This window comes from Panthera onca, chromosome F2 (genome assembly GCF_046562875.1).
Source record: "Panthera onca isolate mPanOnc1 chromosome F2, mPanOnc1 haplotype 2, whole genome shotgun sequence".
NCBI lineage: Eukaryota > Metazoa > Chordata > Mammalia > Carnivora > Felidae > Panthera > Panthera onca.
Genome location: NC_138356.1, coordinates 62905686 through 62930682, shown reverse-complemented (window position 1 = coordinate 62930682; position 24997 = coordinate 62905686). Strand labels below are relative to the sequence as shown.

General features: G+C 39.9%; 1 long non-coding RNA gene across 2 annotated transcripts in view; it reads right to left on the bottom strand.

Moving 5' to 3' along the window:
* The window catches only part of LOC144615134 (uncharacterized), a 143822-nt gene that overhangs the window by 848 nt on the left and 117977 nt on the right, over positions 1-24997 (bottom strand). The window lies entirely within an intron of this gene.

Sequence of the window (24997 nt, the reverse complement as noted above, 5' to 3'; positions counted from 1 at the left end):
ATAATCTGTGACAATGAGAAAGTGTTATTGTAGGAAGTAAGATCATTAATAAATAATCTAAAAATTTCATTTTATAAAACGAAAAAATTATTTTTCATTATAAAACATGTATGTTCACTGTAAATTTTTAAATGATATAAATACGAATGAGGTAGAATATGAATTTTATACTTCCCAACTCCAAGATCCAGTGATTATTTTTTACATATACTTTAGGTATGCCTACATGTGTGTTTAATAAACAAATTATTTTATTTTATTTAAATGAACATTTTTCTGAGAGTGGGGGAGGAGCAGAGGAAGAGAGAGAGAGAGAGGGAGGGAGAGAGACAATCTTAAGTAGGGCCCACGCCCAGTGCAGAGCCCTGTGTGGGGCTCGATCTCACCACCCTGGGATCATGACCTGAGCAGAAATCAAGAGACGCTTAACTGACTGAGCTGCCCAGGTGCCCCAATAAACAAATTATTTTAAATAAAAATGGATCATGTTATATATGCTATTCTACAGAGTGATTCGGTTCTGTTCAATAATATATCTTAAACCTTTCATGCAGTTACATATTACAAATAATCTTTCATTGTTTTAACATGCTGAATAATATAATGCTATATGGATATACAAAGATGTATTTACCAAGCTGCTTGAACATTTAGATTGCTTGCAATTTGTAAGAATCACAATGCTACAATAATAAGTAAAAACTATAGTTTAGAGAATGGTACCTATGTTCTCCAATCTTTTAAAAATAAATTAAGGCATTATTGGAAGGAGGGAAAGAAAAAGTGAAAAGTTTATTAATTTATCTAATAATTTAATGTGCATAATGTTAAATAACATATTAGTGGGAATTTTTGTTGTTGTTGAATTTTACTGATAATTTTCCAGAATGAGAATTAACTGGATTGGGTGGCGCTCTTGTAGGCATGTTTGCATAGCCTTAGATGAAAGGGAGAGAATCCAATAAAATTGGTCTTCATTGAAAATGTGATGAATCTAACCTAATGAATCTAGTCCTTGGTTTCTGGAAAAATTCTCATACTTTGACATTGTGCAGATATCCCATTGTGAACCACCTTAGAGTCAGACAACAAAGCTTCTCACATGATATACCCAGAACTTAACCAGGCAGACATCTGAGAATCGTAGTTGCATTTCAATGGTAATGTGAGACAGGTTTGGACTTAACATTCATTAAGACAGGGAAGAGAAATATTTTTCTTCAGTGTTGACTTGGGGAGTGTGTTGAGCAACTCAAACATTTTAGAGGTACCAGTGCCTGATAACATGCTGGCAGAGATCCTGTGTGAGTGGATACAATTGCTTGGAAAGATTACTCACTTTTCTCTAGTGGATCTACATACACTGTGTAGTTTCAATCAAAACTCCATTGAAATTTTTCAAATGGACATTTACTCACCTGTTCCTAAAGTTCACTAAAAGAGTACATGACCAAAAACAGCCAAGAAATTCCAAACAACACAAAGAAAACAATGTAGCAAATCAAAATATAAAGTTATAGATATTAAAACATTGTGGTGACTATGTCATGAATAGACAAATAAACTGGAAAAGAATATAAAAGTCTAGAAATGAACATCCATAAGAATTTATTACGTGATAAAGGTGACATTTCAATTGGAGGTAAAATTATGTGCTACTCAAAATTTAGATTCTATTTGGAAAAATAAGCTATATATTTCATTATATATACAACAGAAAGACTAAAATGCATAAAAGAAAGCTTTGAAAAGTATTAGAAAAAACATGCTAATAAGACAATTAAATTAGGACTTGAATTATGATCGTAGGGCACTAGAAAAAACTATAGTATATATATACATAAAAATGTACACACACACATACTGGCAATATACTTCCTATATATACATATGTAAGTCTTTCTAAGCAACTCACAAAACTCAAAGGACATAAATACGAATACTGGTAGACTTCACTACCTAAATCTTTCAACTTAGATACTTTGAAAGACATCATAAAGATCTTTAGAAAACAAGGAACAGTGGGAGAAAATATTTTCAAAAAAAAAATCAATACTCATAATATTAAAAGCTCTTACAAAGCTCTAAGAATAATGTAACAAGACCACTAGGGAAAAGCACAAAATATTTGAACAGACAGTTCAAAAAAGGAAGAGGGAAAATCCACCAAGAAACATCAAAAGATACTCAATCCGGGGTAATTGAGGAACTAGAAATAATTAACACCAAGAGGCCATTTTTCACCAATTACAAGAATTGCAAAAGATGATATCTGGTGCTGGCAAAAGTACAAGGCTAAGAAACGGACACTCTAAAGCACTCTACACAGGGCGACTGTTGTCGCCTTTTTCTGTGGTGTAATTTCGTAATGCTCATCAAATTCAAATGCATTTATACTTTTTCAGTTTCTCTCCCATGGGACTTCTCACTGATGCTTAGATATTTATGCAAGGGTGTTATTGTAGCATTATTTTCAGTCACCGGTGTAGCGCATACTAATTCCATAAAAGCATAAAATGGTTGAGCCATAGAAGGCTCACCAGGGAGAAACCTGGCTTGAGCAGACGCTCTACAGCTCAGTTCGCTAAAAAGGCTGGAAGACATGGAACATGAAAAGCAACAATCTTTTTTCAGATAATCCCTCCTTTCCAAGAAAGACCCAAACTCCGTGTATAACACGTTCCGAGTCGGGCTTCTATTTTGTGCCCCCATTTGTGTTTCCTGTCTGCCTAAAATCAAGGCAATACTTCAGAAAACTTGAACGAATGAGAGGTTTCACGTCCGTGCATTCTAGTACTGGTGTCAAAAGTTAAATCCTTGCCGACCATGTTCATCTGAAAATACTCTTTCAGGGCAGTATCTAAAGTCACATATTTGCTAAAGCTTAAAGATAAAACTATCATTAAGGAAAGGCTGTTCCTTCGGCCATGGTCTTATAACTTCACCCAAAGATGACTGCAATATTCTTTTCCCTGCTGTTTGTTAGAGGTTCATGCAGTGCCAACTTCTACAGCCATGTTTATCTACCTAATTATATAGTGCAACCTGTGTTTGGAAGGCTAGTTCTGTTTTATTATAGTTTCCCACAGCAAAAACAAAAATATTTGTTTAAACTTATCTATTGAACACAAAAATCACTACTGCTTTCCTAGTCAATTGATACTAATGTTGGATTTGAACATTAAAATGACAACAGTGGTGCCTGTCTGGCCGATCAGAGACTTTAGGCCTAGAGCAATCACCACATCGCCTTTTCAAAAAAGGATAAAGAGGCCCTTGGTGGCTCAGTCGGTTAAGCGTCTGACTCTTGATTTCGGCTCAGGTCACGATCTTGCAGTTCGTGAGATTGAGCCCTGGCCAGGCTCCATGCTCACAGCACAGAGCCTGCTTGGGATTCTCTCTCTCCCTCTCTCTCTGCCCACCCCCCGCCCCACACTGTGCGCGTGCTCTCTCAAAAATAATAAATGAATGAATAAAATAAAATAAAATAAAATAATAAAAAGGCTATGAAACTGTTTCGTGGACCACTGTGAAGACAACATTCCAGCTGTTCTAACAACATACCTGCTCCCAACCACCACTGATACTGAAATCTGTCGCATTCGCTTCTCTTCTCCCCTAAAAACTGAAGACCACTACTTATCAGCATGGTACATGCTTCCCTTTCTGATGGTTAGCATTCCCACGGACCCTTCTGGATCCCTAGCATGGGCTCTTGCAGCTATTTGTACTCACTTGTGCTATGAAGTACTGGGTATCCAGGAACATGATGGTCAAGGCTTAGCATGTAGAGTTGGACTCCTGAAGGAAACCCCAGCTCTACCACTTAACTTGTGTGCCCTTGAGCATGTTACTGAACTTCCCTCAGCATCAGTTTCCTTATCTGTAAAATGGGAATGATAAAAGTACTTGCAGGATTGCTGAGATCATTAAATAGACTAATATGTTGACTGGCATGTAAAAAGAGCCAAAGGAAAAAAAAAAAAGAAAAAAACAGTCAGCTCTCATTGCTAGCACTCTCATGATCTACCTGCAGGCCCCCGCTTTGGCCAGACCTGGGTTTACTCAGCAAAACAGATCACACCAGTTCTCACAAGGCCACGGCACTGCTTGCAGATTTCCCAGGCTGTGGGCATGCACGCCACATTGGAGGCAACTCTATCCACAAGAAGGTGAAGAGAAGTTCCACCCTGAGTCCCAGCCATGCCTGCCCTTCCATTTTCACTTTCTCAGGATCCAGATAAAAAGGAAAGAAGTTCCATGGCTCTATGCCACTGTGTGCATACCTGCCTTCCAAAACCAGGCCCTCTGCAGACCTAACTGTGCACACATGTGCCCTTTGCTAGACTGTGAACCTGAAGGAGGAGGAATCAAGTTCCCTTTTCCTTTGTATCTCTTCTGGTGATTTGCCTTGTACTGTGTCTGGAAAAGAAGGAAGAGAGGGAGAGACATTTGTAAGCAAGATGACTGAAACAGCCTAAGGGAAAAGGGAATTTACCTGGTTTCCCAATCTCTTTGTTCCCAACTGTGAAAGATGTTCTTCCCCTTGCTTTATCAATGCCTTCCAGCATGCCTTAGCTTGTCTCCACCATGCGTTGGATTCCTTCCCCATTTCTTTGTCTCAGAACACTTTCTCTCTCTCTCTCTCTCTCTCTCTCTCTCTCTCTCTCTCTCACTTTCTCTCTCTCTCTCTCTCTCTTTCTCTCTGCCAAATGGCAATCAAGTGTGAATGCATTAGTACTCTAAGACAAGGTACTAATAAATCGATGTAACAGAAAACCAAAATCCTTAATCCAGGGAAAGCTATTCTCTACAAAGACTCTAATATGGGTCACTATAATGGGGCAATGTCAAGTTCTGTATTGGGCGGCTGAGAGAAAGACACCTGTATGATTTTTCTTTCTCCTTCCTTTCTGTACTAGCTTCCTTAGCTAGCTCTGAGAAATGTACCTGTAGGGTCTGAATGAGTCTGGCCACCCTGCTGCGGCTATACCAATTCTATCTTCTCTTTGGTTTTCCCCGAGCCAGCCTTAAAAGAAGCAAAGTTCATGCAGAAGGTATTGTGAGAATAGCCACTGCACAGTTTGTAGAACTGTACCAGAGAAACAAGAGATAACAGAAGGGCTTTCTAGTTCCTCCACAGAACAGCGGCATTGTTCTGAACACAATCAAGTGTTTGATTTCTTTGCATGACCACATGCAACCCCTATGGAGAGACGATGAGTAAACATGACCAAAGGCTGGTACTTTCCCTTTCAGTTCAAACCTCCAGCTAAATGAATCATAGTAGTTCTATGAGAAAGTGAGGGGAAAACCCACCAATAGGTAGTCAAAAAACTTTAAAGTATGACTGAGCAAGTAGCTGGGGGGAAAAAAAGAAAGCCTCGCAAAGCATTGCTTTTCAGATGGCGCCTTCTCTGTGCCTCAAATTGCCTGAGGTCCTTGGATTGGAGCATGTATTACTCTGTATCAGTTGACTCTGTTCAATTTGAGCGTAACCTGCCTGAGGACAGAATCTCACGTGGCACCGTAGTCACAGTGGGTTTGGTGAACAAGAGTACCTGGTTTTGAGCACAATGTCTACCCCTTACACCTTTATAAATTTGGACTGGTTATTCCATTTCCATGGGCTTCATTTTCATTTTTATAAAATGAAGACAATATTACTATCTACCTCATGAAGTTATCGTTGGTGTTGCCTGTATTAAACCACTATGCCCACGCCCAGGCATAATCATTGATGATCAATAATCATCAATTCTTATTGCTGACTATTGCTGTCCTCCAGGTACAGAGTCCAGTGCACCCATAATTCTCAAGATCGACATGATTCAATAAACTAATCACCAGTGCTGCCCCATGGAATTACTACTTTGGTGAATAAATTAGTCTGGAACAATTGCATCATCCTATTCTCTCACCTCTGTTTACCTTGTCAAACAATTCTTTTCCTTATTTATTTAGTAGCAGTGTATGAAATGTTATAGCAGTTCTATATGTATAATAAGAACTTTTAGACATCAAGGGAGTTATTTCCTTATTCAACAAACAATTTTGAAACAGATACAGTTTCCAGATACTGGGAACACACTAAGAAAATGACACAAAGACAAAATGCCTAAATCAGTGTAACTGATAATAACCACTTCGAGCTATTATCTACCTTGTAGTAAACATTGTATTAGGCTCTTTACATACATTAGCTCATTTTATGCTGACAAAAATTGGCAAGGTGATTGTGATGTACACTTTAGAGAGAAGAAAACTAAGATTCAAACAGACTCAATAACCTTGCTTAACACTTTTCAGTTAGAATTTTCCATAGCTAAAACCCCCTCTGTATTTCCAATGCCTGTTCGTTTTCTACTCTCTTGTGATCCCTCTTTTAACATCTCACTACACTGTCAGGCAGAATGAAATAAGCACTCATTTGGAGGCATTAGTAAATCACTATGGAACTCTGGAACTCTGGGAGGAAGAACAATGAACTTGGATAGTGGAGGACGAGGGCACTTAGAAGGAAACATACAACGTAAGCGAGATAACAGAGGCAAAAATGTTTCCAGGAAGTGAAAACATATCAGCAAAGACCCAGCAGTAACCATTTGCAGGGGGAAGTAGCCTGTGCACCAGGATATAGAAAATCAGCTGCAAGTCGGAGTGAATTATTTATGGGTGGGGTAGGATGTCCAGAGTTTTGGAAAAGATTGTTTTTTAAAGTACAAACACGATCTACCTGCATATTCACACACCTTTGTTGCATAGCTGAAGTAAAGATAAACTTGAGCCCCACCGTGGGTTTGGAGCCCCACCTTGGGTTTGAGCAAGTGTGACTTAATGATGTTTGTACCTAAAGCACGCGCGCGTGCACACACACACACACACACACACACACACACACACACACATCCAATGCCTAAATAATCCTACCTTGATCATTCTTTCTCCCAAGACAAAATACCCAGAGATTATTCTCAATTCCACAGACACTCAATGAGCAAATATGTATGATGAAGTCTATCTGTTGCAAGACCTAAAAGAGAGAGAGAGTGCTTCCTTTACATGTGACCTAAAAGCAGGTGTTTTAAGAGGAATAGAGGGGTTAGAAAAGGACACACCTGGGCATTCACATACAGACTGGGCGGGGGACGTTTGGAGAACTGTGGACCTTTAAGGTGGTCTATTTCCCCCAACTTTATAGACAAAAGGCTTAGGGACACCTGGACTTGCCCCAGAACCCAACACCCTTGTTGCCCTGGACTCTCCCACCACTTCATCATTGAGTTGTTCTGAAAGCAGTGGTTGCTTCCTCTAGAATACATCCCGTTTGCCTCTACAGGGAAGGCTTTTTTTGGCTACAGTGAAAGGAAAGTGGGAAGATAAAACAAACTTTAATTCATCTGTTCTTACTCATAGGCTTCCCATCAAGGATGGGTTTTATCCTTATTTAGAATCAATACTAAGTAAAGAAAGTATAAATATACCAATTGAAAAACTCTTTCTGTGGATGCCTTAGCAGCCACAGTTAAATTGCCTGAGGTTTAGAGACACCATGCATTTTCCCTAGCCCTTATTCTGGAACCCTCAAGTGTTAAACTCAATCATTTCCTGGGACCCTTGATATAACAGCATCTAGGATCTGTTAAATTTTTTACAATTTGATTTTTGGATTTAAAAAAAATAGTTCTGGGACAGAGTTAGGTAGGCCAATTGGCCTAGTAGGCCAATGGACTTTTTGAACCCTAATTGCTTATGCTGAATATTTTTTCCCCAAGAGTTAAGAGCAACGGTTTCAGTTGAGTGTTACCTTGTCTGACAAGAGCAAGAGGATCTGGGTGGAAGGGAGGAATTTCCCCTGGGCATTTCCCACAGATTAGCCCTGTGTCAAGGGAATCACACCTCCAGGGTGAACCTATGGTCTCTGTGTGCCCGCACAGGAAGCAGCATAGACTGAATCAGATGACCTTAATCTGTCCCCCACTGTCCCTCACACAAACTAGCACTATAATCCAAGGGAAAGTCAAACTGAAGAAAGTTTAGATTCTTCACCTGTAAACTAGGACACTTGAACACATGTGTCCCTTTTAGGACCTTGATCTCTTCATTTTCTTGGGTTGCCCCAGAGAAACACAAAAGAAGCCACCAGGTAACGTCTCAGAGCTGAGTACTTTGAGAAAATAAAAGGAAAATGCATGTTAGGAATGCATCTTAAGGGTTCATGGCTAGATCTGTTCCCTGGTTAAGGAAACTGGAAATCTGCGGGTGACTGAGTCTCAAGTAAAATAACTTGTTGAGGACAGTGTGTGTGTGATGGGGGGGGGGGGGGGGGGAGGGGCTTATTTTCATAAAAGGTGAAATCAAAACAGCCTTGAGTGATGAGCCTAGATCTTCGGCTACTCTCTGGTCAATTTTCCACTACATTATGCTGTCTAGATTTTTCTCCTCCAGACCTAAAGAAAAGAGAACATGAAATGACAGGCAGGTGATTTGGAAAAGGTTAAACCATTGTTTCCAACATTTCCAAAGACTAGTTCCAGAAGACAATGCATATAAAAATGTTTTCAATGGGGCGCCTGGGTGGCGCAGTCGGTTAAGCGTCCGACTTCAGCCAGGTCACGATCTCGCGGTCCGTGAGTTCGAGCCCCGCGTCAGGCTCTGGGCTGATGGCTCGGAGCCTGGAGCCTGTTTCCGATTCTGTGTCTCCCTCTCTCTCTGCCCCTCCCCCGTTCATGCTCTGTCTCTCTCTGTCCCAAAAATAAAATAAAAAAAAAAAAAAAAAAAAAAAAATGTTTTCAAGGTGCAAAACGGGATTCTAGAAAATCTACCTCTGTCTTGGAGCTTCAATATTAGCATTAAGAACAAGTCAGGAAGATCTTACTGTAGAGAAACCTGCATATATTTTCTTTAGTATTTCCTACCTTATTTGGCCACTGAAGACATACTTTATACAAACCACCAATTGTCACTGTATCTGATTGGCAAATACATAGAAACAATCACTTCTATAGATGTAAGGAAAGGTCCTTTTACCTACACTGCGAAGTGACCATCTCTTTCATCTTAGCATGTGTCCATTTGCTCTCCTATTGCTAATTACCTTCACTCAGCACAGACTTGGTTTTTAGTACAATATTTGTCAGCCTCATCTCAGTTGTTTCTTTATTCCAGCCTCTGACATCACACCTCTGAATCCACACAATTACCTGGCTTAATACTTGCAGGTCATGGATACTCAATTACTTGTGATGATTCTGTAACTAACCTTTATAACATTTTTGAGTCATTTCAGTCATGCAAATATGAATTTCTAAGTTGATTACATATACATATGGCGCAACTGACTTCTATAGCCCGTTGGTTTTGTGGGAAGCTATCCAATGATGCACACCCAAAACCTTCGTGTGTCAGTGAGAAGTGTGTAGCAAATCTAATCTTTGCTTAAATATAAACCCACAGTGAAAAGAAGCCACAAGAATCCTCCCTCAAAGCCAGTACACACAAATCAGGGTCAGCAGTTAAAGGCACATGGTCATCTGCCCAGTGACCTATCTTTCCCTTTGGGAGCTGGCCAAGTTCCAGAGAAGCCCTGGTGGGGAGGATGGATGGTGAGGAGGAATGACTCCAGACCAGAGTGACCAGAGGGGCCATGTGGCCTGGAGCGGTTCCATGCAGTCCCGCCCAGCTCCAGCTGGAACCCCAAATGAGAAGGTCACAGCCAGTAACAAGGAGCCAGTACAAATGGGCACGGATAACCAGACCTAGACATATGCACATGTTGATCAGCAGGAACAAAAACAAATTATTTAAGATAAATATGTTGAGGTGAGGACAAACATAGGTGGACAAACTGGAACTCTTGTGCATTATTGTAGGAGCGTAAAATGGTACAGGTACTCTGGAAACATTATGGGGGTTCTTCAAAAAATGGAAAATAGAACTTCATGATCCAGCAATACCACTTCTGGGTAATTATCCAAAAGATCTGAAATCAAGATCTCAAAGGGATATTAACACAACTGTGTTTATTGCAGCATTATTCACAAAAGCCAAGATGCGGAAACAACTTACATATCCCTTGACAGATGAATGGATAAGGAAAATGTGGTATTTACACATGGCGGAATATTATTCATCCTTTAAAAATGAAGTTCTGCAATATGTGACAACATGGATAAACTTTGAGGACATTATGCTACGTGAATAAACTAGTCACAAAAAGATAAATACTAAGTGATTCCGTTTACATGAAATACTGACATAGTCAAGTTCACAGAATCACAATGTGGAATTGTGGTTACCAAGGGCTGGAGGTAAGAGATAAATAGGGAGTTACTAATCAGTAGACATAAAGTTTCAGTTAAGCAAAATGAATAAGTTCTAGATACATGCAGTACAACATTGCACCTACAGTCAATAATAAACATACTCTACATCATGGTTTCGTTAGGAGGGTAGACCTCATGTAAGTGTTCTTACCATGATAAAATCAAAAGAAAACAAAAGATGATAAAGACATGCTTGGGATGTCTTAGGCACTGAACATATTGCATTATTATTTTTATATTCAGTGGGCTCTTAATAAGAGGATATAGGTTAGTGAATAAGGAGGGATTAGACTGTAGTCTGACATTACTGTGTTCATTCTCCTGATCCCTCAGTTTTTATCATCTATAAGATTAAAATTAAATAGAATTATATAGGGTATATAGGATGAAGGCCATTCCTAGCATATTCTAAGTATATTTTAAACATTTGTTTAAAAATAGGACAGTGTGAAGACCTGACCCTTTTGTCACTCTTGGTTGGTCTTTCCTTGAAGCTTACAAGCTCCAGATACCTCAACACATCTCTCTTGACCTCCTCCACTTTTCTCTTTTCTTTACCGCTTCATCTTTCTTCTCATTCCTCTGTCCTCTTTCTTCTCTCTGATCTCTCATATACCAGGTCAACCATAGTCTTTCAATGCCTACTCCCTGTGTGTGTGTGTGTGTGTGTGTGTGTGTGTGTGTGTGTGTGTGAGAGAGAGAGAGAGAGACAGAGAGAGAGAGAGAGAGAGAGAGAGAGAGACTGTTTTCACTGGAGAAGGGGGTGAGCAGGTTCTCCCAGATGTGCTGGTTAAAAGTGAGCCACGGTGCAAAGGAGGGTGACAGACTCTGGTGACAGTAGCTGCCATACCTTTCAGGATCTGAGGAGTAATGGAGTAAGAATATTTTTCTTTATCTACCATGAAATTGCCATAATCTAGCCCCGCTTCCCTCCTCCTGAGTCCAGAGAGAGCACACTAAGAGGACTCAGTTCTTGGCTTCACTGCCTTTGATTATGAAGAGGGCACATATCCATCACTAATACCTAGGTATCCATCAGGCTACTGCCCAAGACACACTGGCTCCTTTTCTGTAACCAGAAATTAATAACAAATATCTCTCAGAAATCAAGTGTTAGTCAGCTACTAATTTGAAAAACCAAGCAGAGACAGCTCTTTAGAAGTTTTTAGCAGCTCCGTAACGACATATATGCAAGCGAACATCTAACAGACATTAGCGATTTTAAAATAATCTTTTAAAATTAAATACAAAATATATACAGAAAAATACACAAATTATAAGTATACAGCTGGATACATTTATAAAAGGGGACACACCCATACAGCCAGCACCCTGACCAAGACACAGAGCATTTCGAACAGCCCAGAGCACCACATCACCCCTTCTTTCAGTCACCACCCCTGCCGAGGGCCAAATTCTGCAGAGTCCTAACATCATAGCTTAATTTGTCTGGTTTTTTTTTAACTTTTATTTAAATGGAATGAGTCGGTCCCTAGGCTCTTGGGTCTGACTTCTTGGGCTCAACATACGGTCGCAAGGTTCATCCATGGCTATTGCATGTGTCAATAGTCCACCACATTTTTACTGACATTGATATCATTGAACTCGCCAGCAGATTTCAGTCAGCTTTATATCTCAAACCTAGCACACTCTGGAGTGCTTACAAGCAAGAGCTACGTATGGAATAGGGGCAAGATCAACAATTTGCTTAACTTGTAAACAGCTCAACTTATTCATTCTTGTACAGGCTTCCATTTGGCAATAGCTTGACACCAGCCATAAAAATGAGCCTGCAGATTACGTATTTCTTGCCTCCCTTTTCCACATTCTGTCACACTGGTCGTCCTCTCCCTCCCCTGACCACCTTTCCCACTTCACCCACTCTTCCCAAAGGTATGAACATCACAGAGTCTGAAGTGAAATATTTTCCTTCCCTACCTATATGGGGAAAAACTACACGGGCAGAGGGTGCTGGCTGATTTTCAACCGCTGCCTAGCTGGATGGGTGTTCACACTCAAGATTCACAATTTTATTTGAAGTGCCACAGCACCCACACAATTGTCTCTAAGAAAAAAAATATTTGTTCCCACACATACAAAAAATTACTTAGGGTTGATCTGGACCAACACTTTTTGCTACCACCACAGTGGGTGGAGATAAATGAGATTCAACTAGAATAAACTAAGATGAGGGCAAACATTACATCAAAACAAGTGGATGCTGAAACACCATGTATGTGGTTAAGTCAGGCATGGAAAAAGCCCTGGAGTATGGAAGACAGATGGACATGCTAAAAATGGAAGAAAGGAAGCATACTAAGCAATGCAGTTGTTCCACAATGTCATTCCTGCCCATCCCAACAGGGCATAAATAGAAATATTCTGGAATTTAGCACCACTGATATTTAAGCCCAATTTCCAGCAAGGTCAAGACTAATAGCAAGTTATTTGTTTTACTAACTTAGGTTGCAGCGCCTTGGGCGGATCCTGTACCTTCTTCTATATCTCACTCAGCGCCAAGAACACTGTTAGCCATCAACAAAACCATAATAGACCTAGAGTCTTCTCTAAAGGCCAATGAAAACATTCACACTGAGCTAATAGAGACATTTACAAGCAGAGGATTCCAGTTTCCTTTCTGAAAATGCCACCAAGGCAGCCTAGCTAATTAGGTCTTAGTAAGTGACACCGACTGAGCAGAATGGCCCACCTGCCTGGAGCTTTGTGTGTGCACCAAGCCTGTTTTCCATTTGTTGGGTTTTTGTTTTTGTTCTTCTAACTATAAATCAAAAGGGCTATTTCTGAAATTTCAAAGGCTCTCTTTGAGATCTGGCCTGTGAGTTCACAGTAATTTCAGGAAAATGGGAATGCAATACTTAGTGTGGCAAAGAATAAATTTATTTATTTGGGGATGTTTGCTCATTCCCCTCCTACTTCTATTATCTTCCCTTTGGAGAAACATAGAAAAATAACGATGTCCCAGGCCACCTTGAAATGTAGGGACAATTCCAGGAATGAAACTCAGATGTTTCTTGCAACCTTATCTGCAATCCAGCCTGGGAGTAGCCACAATTTTCCCAGTTTTTCCCAATATAAGTGTCCTTGTGAAGGGCTATCTCAACCCTGGTTTGTGTTTCTGAAAATAATGTAAATTGATGGAGACAGGGATTGTGGACAGGAGACACTGGAGTAACACAGACACAAAGACTAGCAGGTCTCTCTATGAATAAGAATGGTGTTGACTTCAACCAACGTGCTGGAAACCGGGAAAGACCACGTGTGCTGAATATTAATCCCTGAAAAACTCAATGAATATTAATGGAGCTTCTATTACAAGTACTTAGAACACAAACGTTTCTATGTCCGTCATAATCTCTTCCTCCAAAATACTAGTAGAAAATGATACCACTGCAAATCTAGGCCTTTATCTGTCCCACCTTCCCAGATAAATACATACATTTATTTTCACAGAGCCAGAACATACCAGCAAAGCATACCAGAAAACTGTATAGCACTACAGTGGAGAAGAGGGAATGGACCATGGAGGTAGATACACCTGACTGCTAATTCTAGTTTTGCTCTGCAATTTTCTAAACCTCTCTCAGCTTAATTCCCTCATCTATAAAGCTGGGACTAACATATTTATTCAGAGATTTTTCTTTGTTTTAAGTGTTTATTTATTTATTTTGAGGGGGGAGGGCAGAGAGAGAGGGAGAGAGAGAATCCACTCTCAGCTCTGACCCCGACACAGGGCTCTATCTCACAAACCGGGAGATCATTACCTGAGCCGAAATCAAGATTCAGACACTTAACCAACTGAGCCACACAGGCGCTCCCAGAGTTCTTTCAACTGCAAACATCAAAAACTTAACCTAAACTTTCTTAAGCAAAAAAGTAAATACATAAGTAAAACTGAAATACATTTATTGACCATGTAATTGAAAACCCTAGGAGTCTCTAGCTTCTGGCACACCTGGATTCAGGTGTTCCATACTGTCAGGAAGTGGTCTGTCCCATATGCCTTCTTTCTTCTGAAATGGCTTAATTTTCAAGTTTGCTTGCCCATCAAAATGGCCTCTGGAACTCAAGGATAATATCCTCACAGCCCAATGCCAATGCAATGAAGACTTCTTAGGTACTGAACCTCATTCTCTCCGATCAGTTATAGGTCCACACTGTGGGCATCACTGGTAGAAGTCCCAAGATATATCAGATGCTATTACCTGGATAAATGTTAACTGGCTTGTGGAAGGGCCAAAACAATGTCCCCTACGATGCATCTCAGTTGTTAAATAGCAAGCAAACAAACAAAACTTATCCCAGTGCCTATAATTTCCATTATAATAGTACATTCATTTTTATAAGTGGACAAATTTTGACACCCAGGTAATATTTGCCTGCATTGACTCCAATTAGGGCATACAATACAGTTAGTAGCGGCATCTCCATGATCTACAGAACGTTTTGCCAAAATCAGGTAAAGCTGTAAGGTGAGATTTCACCTGGATTGACAGGGGCAGAGGAGTTAGCTAAGCAGAGAGGAACACAGAGCTCATTCTAAAGGAATTAATAAAACAAGTTAACGACTACATATTTTCATATAAGAAAGAGTGTCACGGGTAAGGTGCACATTCTAAACAACAGTAAATGGCGTATCATGAAGTAGATTTGTAAATACTAGTAGGAAGAGTTTGCATATTTCCAGCAAAAATAACATCTATAGAATTAAGTTTTTAAAATGTCATTAGTGGGGAGCCTGGGTGGCTCAGTCGGTTAAACATCTGATTCTTGATTTTGGGTCAGGTCATGATCTCACAGTCATGATCTCATGGTCATGAGATGGAGCCCCCCCCATAGGGTTTGGTGCTGGGGGCAGAGCCTGCTTGGGATTCTCTCTCTCCCTCAAAATAAATAAACAATATAAATAAACAAACAAACAAATAAATAAATAAATAAATAAAAATATCATTAGTAAGGAAATATTTTTTTTAAGTACTCATTCAATGTATTTTTTGAAAAGACACTCCTTAAGCTGGTCTGCTTTCAATGAGGTGGCCTATGTATAAACATAAACTTGACAAGTGAAGTTCAGATCTCTTCATTATAGGACACGATTAGCTCACTCCAGTAAAGATGAAGATTTACTGGTTTAAGCATGTTAATAAAAGCCTGGCTGCAACTGAGAAACAAAAAGTAGTTTCGAATGAGAAAATTGCATGAATATACATGATGTGGGTTCTCCGGAACAGGGGCCAAAATGAAAACTATTTCCTGGATTTCAGATAGAGCTGTGTCCAACAACAACCTTACTTTGAGAATTTTGAAGGTAGACTTCAACTAAATAATGAAAAGCAAGACAGAAACATTTAACCAAATGTGAAAAGAGTTTTTTTTAAACACACTGGGAGTGCCAACCATAAATAATTTCTGTAAGCAATACTAAGCCAGGCTACCAACCTTCCGGTAATGCACCTACATCAGGCACCAAGAATATTTATTTCTGGCTAAGATGAAGTCAGATGAGTTATCCCATTCTCCAAAAGATGTCTACAGAAGGCTCCCCTGGCTGCCAAAAGCAGTATTCTCTCAAAATAGAAATCCTTTCTCAATTCGATTTAGCAAGTCTGTTATGATAATCTCAGGGAATTTACCAGTCTGGGGAGATTTATTTCATGGAACTGAAGTGTTTCCAAGGTTTGAAGATACTCACTCCATATTTCGGGAAATGAGCATGTGATATATTTTGCATATATGTTAGCTCTTTCTACAGGGTGCTGTGAGTTGGTGATTAAAAGCTGTGTATGTTCACAATCAAAAAGTAAAAACAAAGCATTAAAATAAGTGATTAAGTTAAGATCTTGAGAAAAAGATGAAAGGGCATTTTAGGGCCACGACAGCAAAACATTAGATTCCAAACAAAAACATAAGTGACTCATCCAATTCTTCTTCATTAGTATAAAGTTGTTTCTAAATACGAACACATTGAGGAATGTCCACACCAAATACTCATCGAATGGCATGATGACCGCCAAGCATGTCTACTGTTTTGGGTCCTGTACCTTTATGTTTGTGGTCTAAAGGGACCCTTCCTCAGCTCTTCCCTCAACCAAGAGCTGTGAAGCCAAAACAGAGTTCATGATGTGGCTAAACAAACAGAATTTTGATTACAAGAAGAGAGTGCATGGCTGTCTGGATGTCTGATTAGCTGCTGAAGATCAAATCCGCCTTGGAGTGAGGCTCATAGGAGAGACACCTAACCTCATCTTCAGAAAATAGGTGAGGCTTGTGTGACTAGGAAAAATGTAAGCCATGGCCTGAAGCAGGTGGGGAAAAAGCTCTATAGGTAAATAAGTCCTTGAAGGGCACTGGTATATGCAGATGACTAGCAGGCAGTGACAGCATGGCTCTTTTGGGAATTTGGTTAAGTGTTCAGTAGAGTAAAAGAACAGTGTATAATGGGGAGGCAGGAGTGAGAGAAGAGGTTAGAAATGCAGGGCAGAAACAGGATCGTGCCAAATCTTGTAGGCCATGGCCAAGATCTGTACTTATTCTGAGAGCAACGGGGAGCCATATAAATCATCAGAAAATCCTATCATCCCTACATATGAAGTATATCTAGAATCTGACCCCATTTTTAAAAAACATCTTCATCCCCATTGTGGTCCAAACTACCATCAACTCCTGCCCAGAGTATTGCAATAGCGTCCTAACTGGCCTTCCTACTGTCCCTTGCTCTCCACAGGCTCTCCCCCGGGTACTCCCTGCACTGTGACCCCACTCCACTTTTCTCCAGAACACTTATCATCTGACCTATTCCATATTGACTTAGGAGTTCCTTGTCTATCTGCACTGCCAGCAGGGCAGGAATAAACTGATTTTGTTCACTGCTATAATACTGGCTTTTAGAGCAGTGCCTGGCACAAAGTACATGCTCAATAAAATTTTGATCATGGCGGACTTGCTTATGCTTCCTATATTCAAAACTCCTTCACTGGGTTACTATATCACTTTGATGAAAAGTTAAAATGCTGACTATGGCTCCCAGAGCCCTGCAGGATCTGGTCGTCCAGTCTCCTCTTTGCTTTCATCTCCCAGTACTTTTCCTACTTGCTCCCTTTATTACAGACACACTGGCCTTTCCATTCCCTGGCCATCCAGCAAGCCTGCTTGCTCAAGGGACTTTGCACTTCCAAATCTCTCTGCCCCAAACATTGTGGCTCCACATAGCTATATAATTTGATCCTATTCTTCCTTCAAAAACATTGATATGTGCAGGCCTGCCCAGAGAGGGCTTTTCTCTACCGTCCAAACAACAGCAGCCTCTTCCTGCCACCCAGGCACTCTCTTCTCCCTTACCGGCCTTTATTATTTTTTTTTTTTGCATAATAATGAAAAAGTATCATTTGTTTTAATATAGTTAAACCTTGGATTGCGAGTAACTTGTTCTGTGAGTATTCTGCAAAGCGAGCACACATTTCTAATAAATTTTAACTTGATAAATGAGCAGTGACTTGTAATACAAGTAGTACGTGTCACATGGTCACAACAGAGCCAATGGTTTGTCTCTCTCTCACTGCGGGATTGTGGGTGATTGTTTCCCGTGCTCAGATGCTTAATCTCAGGCTGCAGTGTCTGGCAGAAATCAGTGGTTTTTCAGAACGTTGGAAGGTGCCCACAGCTGGCACTAGTGTATTTTTTGTCACTTCAAAGCACTTACAGACAGTCCTTTGCTTTTCCAGACAACAGTAAGCTTAGGAATGCTCTGCTTCATTCTAGGTCAGGCTGCCTGCAGATATAGACACTTTCCTCTACTCTCTCATTGCCAGTTACATTAAATATAGTATATGACAGGAGTTTATTAATGCTGTACTGTAGTCCATTAGTGATAGTGAAAGTCATCTTGCATAAAAACCCTCCTCTCTCTTGTCTCCCTCACACCAGCCATGCAAGTTTTCAAAGGTAAGTACAGGTTAATTTTTTTTATCTTTCTTTACATTTTATATTTTCTTTATTATTTTGTATTATCTTAACAGTATTGTAATCATTTTTATATGTATATTTTTGAGTTGTAGAACGAATCTTCTGAGTTTCCACTCTTTTTTTTTAAGTTTATTTATTTATTTATTTTGAGAGAGAGAGAAAGAGTATATGCAAGTGGGGGAGGGTCAGAGAGAGGGAGAGAGAGAATCGCAAGAGAATCGTAGCTTGAACCCACAAACTGTGAGATCATAACCTGAGCTGAAGTTGGATGCTTAACCGACTGAGCCACCCAGTCACTCCAGTTTCCATTATTTCTTATGGGGAAATTGATATACAAGTGCTTTGGATTACAAGCATGTTTATGAAATGAATTATGCTCACAGACTAAGGTTTTACTGTATGTATTTATGCATGTTGCCTGTCCAACCCTACAAGAAGATCAATTCTATGGAAGTAGCAGATTTATCTGGGTCAGGGCCATTCCATGGCACTTAAAACTATACCTCATTCATGTTAAGCATCTCCATTAGTTAGGAGCCAGCTGGGTGTCAGAGACTATACCAATTATTTGATGAGAGGGAATTTAATATAAACAAGTACTAATTATTATGAAGTTAACTAGGTACCTGAAGGAATACAGACAGAACTCACAAGTATTTCACAAGTGGCAACTGTTGGAAGTGACTACCACCCGTCAGGCTGGGGGAGGAAAGGGGATGTTGGAAATAATAAATCCTAGAAACCTAGAGAGGGTCCTTGCAAGTTGAAATTCTGGGCTCTGAGGAGGGAGCTCTCCACAGCTGGTGTCTCTAAGCATCAAAGAGCAACGTGGTGAGCTCAGCATCCACATCTTCAAAGAGGGACTGTGACAGGTCACGACTGGCAAGATGGTAAGTGAGATGAAATGAGCTTTGCTCACTCTGGAAGAAGTAACTGCACTTTGGATCCAGTGGTTGCTATGGGAAAGATCAACTGCTAAGAGATAAAGAAGTATTGTTTGGGTAATATGCTGGGAACAGAAAGCTGAAAGGTAGCCAGCCCATGGGAAGCTGAGAGGAAGGAAAATATCCCTTTTTCCTCTTCAAACCTGCCAGTCTCCCTCTGTCGCCCCCTACTGGCAGATCCCAACATGAATCCAGCCTACCAGGAGTCGCAAAGAGGCCTGCACATTGCCAGTGAGCCAGCCTCACAAAGCTGAGTACAGAGGGTAGGTTTGAAACTAACAGACAATGCCTTATTGGCATAGTACTCAGTAAAGTTCTGCTGAAAGAAGTTATTGAAATGCATTGGAATTTCTTTAAAAATCATTTAAATTGCTTAAGAATGAAACACACCACTGAATATAATAAGTAACAATAAAAAAATTCTCCAAAGGACATAGAAGCAATTGTGAGGCTTGTCAAGAGGCTAGGGTCCAGTTAAATAATCAATTACTATCGAGAGTGAATGCTATTCTGTTTCCTGGAAGCTGAGGCAAAAATGGAAATATGCCATGCATTAAAATTTAACTATAATAATGGAGAGCAGCAGTGAGGTCTAAAGATAAAGTTAATATTTTTTTTTTTCAGAGCAGAGGTTTGATCCTTTTAAGCACGTGTATTTGTCTCAAACTCCAAAGTTCAAAACCAGGCAACATGGAATAAAAAGATTTAGTCTTGCCTAACTTTTATCTCATAGCAGTGTGTATGTATGCGTGACCAGATGCTGGCCTCATCTATAAAAGAAACATCAATACATAAGCTAGCAAATATCTCATTTTAAGAACTAGATATCCTCAGGAGCCATCAGAACGAATTAAGAATAAAATGCGTCTGAATAAGAGAATAGCTGCACTTGTGGCCCCAGAGCGACTGAATCCCTACAAAAGACATAATTAATTGACTTGTTGCCTGAGGGTATTGAAAATTGAGTTCCTGCCAAATACAATGATTTTTTGTTTTGTTTTGTAGAATTTTATGCTGAGTTGTTCCTTATGGAAGTCAGATGCCAATGGACTCCTACTGCCTCTTAAATTCACTCTGAGAAAATACAACCAGGTTATCAGCTTAAAGGACTCTGTTTCTGTTTGTTGCAGTAGGAGGGGATAAAGTCAATTCATTTTATGTTTATACTATGTTGATAAAGATTATAAAAATCAGTGCTGAACTTAGTCCTGTTTGACATCACTTAAGGCTGTACTGCATTTCTCCTATCTCTGCCTATGCGAATTTTGGCAAATATGTTGAATGGAAGAGACAGTAGTAATAGCTGAGGTGACTGTCTGGAATGCATGAGTTGGCCCAGAGACAACTGCTGTCCATAAAATCAGAGGTGGATGATGGAGCAGTGATGAAATTTATACATGGCCTTGAGATGTTCTTAAACCTGAGGTGTACCAGTGCACACACATCAAAAGAAATAGTTCTATTTTCAATTTCAAAAACATAGATTATAAAGACAATCTCAAGAAAATAGGAACACAAGCCACAGACTAGAAGAAAATATTTGCATAGGAAACATCTGATAAAGGACTATTATCCAAAATATATAAAGAACTCTTAAATCCCACAATAAGAAAACAAACACTGATTAACCAATGAGCCAAAGACCTGGCAGACACCTAACCAAAGAAGATATATAGATGGCAAAGAGGCATATGAAAAGAGACTCCACGTTATATGTCATCACAGAAATGCAAATTAAAACTATAATGAGATATCACCACATCTCTATTAGACTGGCCAAAATCCAAAACACTGACAACACTAAATGCTGGTGGGGATGAAGGCAAGGAGCAACAGGAACTCATTTATTGCTGGCAGGAATGGAAAATGGTACCATCACCTTGGGGGATAGTTTGGCAACTTCTTACAAAACTAAGCATCCTCTTCCCATATGATCCAGTAACCATGCTTCTTGGTATTTACCCAAATGAATCAAAACTTATGTCCACGCAAACCTACAAATGGATGATTACAGTAGTTATAGTCATAATTGCTGAAATTTGGAAAACTTTGAACAAAAACAGGGTTTCCTTCAATACAAGATAAACTGTGGCATATCCAGACACTGGAATATGATTTGCTGCTAAAATGAAATGAGCTAGCAAGCCAAGAAAAGAACTGGAGGAAACTGAAATGCATATTGCTAAGTGAAGGAAGATTGTAGCAAGTATACTACTCTGGATGTTGATAACGGGGAGGTCGGATGGGGGGGGGAGGGGAGCAGAATGGATACGGGAACTCTGTACTTTCGGCTCAACTTTGCTGTGAGCCTAAAACCGCTCTAAAAACAAAGTTTATTGATGAAAAAAAGCATAAATTGGCTGTCTATGTTACAGTGAAACTAATATTTTATCATACCTTGCTTTCTTCTCCTCTGTTATTTAAGGGGGAGAAGAAATGGCTCTGTGTTTGTATTCTTCACCTCTAGAACGCCTGTCTTAAAACTCTTGCTCTGTTTTCTATCATTTCCCTCATTTTCTGTTTCCTACCACTTCTGTTAACAGCAGATGTTAGGTAAGAAAATGCTGTTTGGGGGGGTAGCAATCACAAGTTTTATTTGCAATGTGACCAAGATGATTTAAATTGGTACTCTGGAGACTGACTAGTTAGAACTCTTAAAGAAATTCAGATCATGTCAGCCTTGCTAATCTCTCTTTTCATTACTCATCAATTCCAAATTCCATTAACTCCTTAGCCTGACTAAAACGAGAGCTTTCCAGAAGTCTCTGTCAGAAACACTTCCTGCTTCTAGTACCTCTGGTGCACATTCAGTCTGCTTTTTCTTACAAGGCCCACTCACAAGGCACTATGGGACAGAAGGTGAGTGGGTCAAAGAGAGTCTATCACTAACAGGAGTATATTGTTAATGATAAGAACAGCTACCTAATAGGAATCACCAACCATGTATCAGGCACCATATAGGTTTTTAAATGTAAGTAAGTATTGCGCCCTTGACAGTGAAGGAAACTAAGGCTCAGAGAAGGCACATAACTTATAAAAGGCCACTGGCTTCTGGATACCCTGTTTGCAAGTGTCAGAAACAGGACTCTGACTCATTGAGGCAAGAAAGGATGAATTATGACTAAAAAAATTCCAAAGAAGTTTAAACAAGCAGACCAAATGAGGGTTATGGATATAGCAGGACTTTAGGAATGTTTAGAACCAGCAACTCAAAGTCTACCACGTCTCTTACGGCATGATTTCTCCACGGCCTTCTCTGCACGTGCCTTTTATTTCCTCTTGTTGCAGACAAGTTTTCTCCCTTTGGCAGGAAACTGGCTTACCAACAGCTCCAAAGATTTATATCTTAAAATGTCTGGCCCTACAGAGATACTAACTTCCTTTGCACTTGTCAATTCCAAAATTCCTGGCAACAAATGTTCTGTTGATCCTGCCTACCCTGCTGGGCTAATGAACTCTCTCTATTCCTGAAGTCACCATATGGATGACAAGAAATGGGAGCAGAATTTGGAGGAAGATCCAGGAGAGTTGGAGATGATCCCCAAGAGACAAACTCAGAAATGTTCACTACAAAAACCATAATATAAGGCCTGCAAGCGAAAATTTATTTTCACTACGCAGATGAGGAAAACAAAAGTTAAGTGATAAGAATAAATTAAAATTTAACTGTCTTGCCCAATGCAACCCAATAAACAAGTCGATGGGACTGTACTCAGGCACCTCTAAGTTCGCTTTGTTTTCGTCTAAATCTGCTTCCAAATCAAAGAAGAGAAAGTGGCTCAGAGAAAGTGTTGCTAACAGGGTCATACTCAGCATCTCACAGGACTAGCTGATGCCAGTGGAATTTGAGGTCCATAGATTGGATCAAAGCCCAATTCCTCAGGCATCTATCTTCTTAAGAAAATTGCAGATACAACAAATTAATAAAGAATAATAACAGTGATATTGATCGATCACTACCTTCATGCAGTGAAATTTGCTTGTTTATCCCAGCAAATAAAACTCTGAAAAGTAAGTAAAATTATCACCACTTTATATAAGAGGAAATTGAGACTAAGAGAGGTGAAGATTTTACCTAACGCCATGGCTGATATTATATCATGGCTGATATAAGCCTATAACCAACAAGCTTCAAAGTTTTCTGCTTTCTAAATATCTTCTACTTCCAAAGAGAAGAAGGTGGAACAGAATGTATAAAGATTCTCCCACATAAAAATGGTAAAGTGCATTAGCACCTGTATTTGCTATGATCTCAACCAGATGAATAATCCTTGGAAGCAACAGGGACAATGGACATCTATGGTCTCAGGAGACCTGGAATCCTGGCAACTAACAGTGAGGTCCTGAATCTGACATAGAGACTCCAAATATAAACTGACACCAGGGATACAGTTAAAAAAGACAGGGTCCTCCACCTAAGGAGCTTATACTGTCATTGGGAAATAGGCCATAATTTTATCCAAAACAAATAAACAGATAGCTAAATCGTTGGATGGTTTTAAGAGAAGTAACTTAATCTGACTTATATTTTAAAATGATTACCCTGAAGAAGAACTCAGCGAGGGAAGAGCACATCACTGTGTGAAGGCATGGAGATCAGCAAGGCTGGAGGCCACTATAGAACAGGCAACGATGAAGGCTGGAACTCAAGTATTAGCAGTAAGATTTGTGGGTAGTAGCTGAACTCAGGACACATTCTGGAGAAAAAGCCTGCAAAGTTGTGTACGGGGTGTAAGGAAAATAAAGTAATAAAAATCCCCAAATCCTGGATTTTTTACCTGTACCAAGGGTTCTGTGGTAAGGACATTTACTAAGACAGCAAAACCTTATAGGAGGGCCAATATTGTGAGTAGGGGGTGGACACTTCCATTTTGCCCATGTGATGACTAGTATGGCTAGTTGACATCAAAGTGCAGATGCCAGTTAGGTAGTTAGGTACGTGAGTCTGCCATTCAGAAAGGAGACTGGGACTGTAGATTTAAAAGTAAGAGTCTTTAGGGGCGCCTGGGTGGCTCAGTAGATTGAGCGTCCTACTTTGGCTTGGGTCATGATCTTGTGGTCTGTGAGTTCGAGGCCCGTGTCAGGCTCTGTGCTGACAGCTCAGAGCCTGGAGCCTGCTTCAGATTCTGTGTCTCCCTCTCTCTCTGCCCCTCCCCTGCTCATGCTCTGTCTCTCTCTCTCTGTGAAAAATAAATAAACATTAAAAAATTTTTTTAAAAAAGTAAGAGTCTTTAGCTTACAAATTCCACTGGAATGGGTGAATTCTCTATGGAGACACTATAAAGAAACCAAGAGAAGTAAGAATGGGTCGTGTGACGTATTAAAGTTTACAGTCCTGATGGAATTGCAGACAGCAAGTTACTCAAGATGTAGTGTTAGGTGGCAGAAAAAGAAAGGGACTGTGAGTCACAGAAACCTAAAGATACATGAGTTTCAGGAAGGATGGAGAGGAGATCAACAATGACAAATGCTACCAAATGCAAGGCATCAAGTAAATAGGGATAGAGAAATCTGGATCAGAAATCATTTTGCTGCAAGCTACAAAAACCCACCTGAGATTATCTTAAACAACAGAGGGCTAGTTGCTTAACATAACAATATGCCTAGACCCTGGGCTATTCTAGGGTTTCTTTTTTTTTTTTTTTTTTTTTTTTAATTTTTTTTTTAACGTTTATTTATTTTTGAGACAGAGAGAGCATGAACAGGGGAGGGTCAGAGAAAGAGGGAGACACAGAATCTGAAACAGGC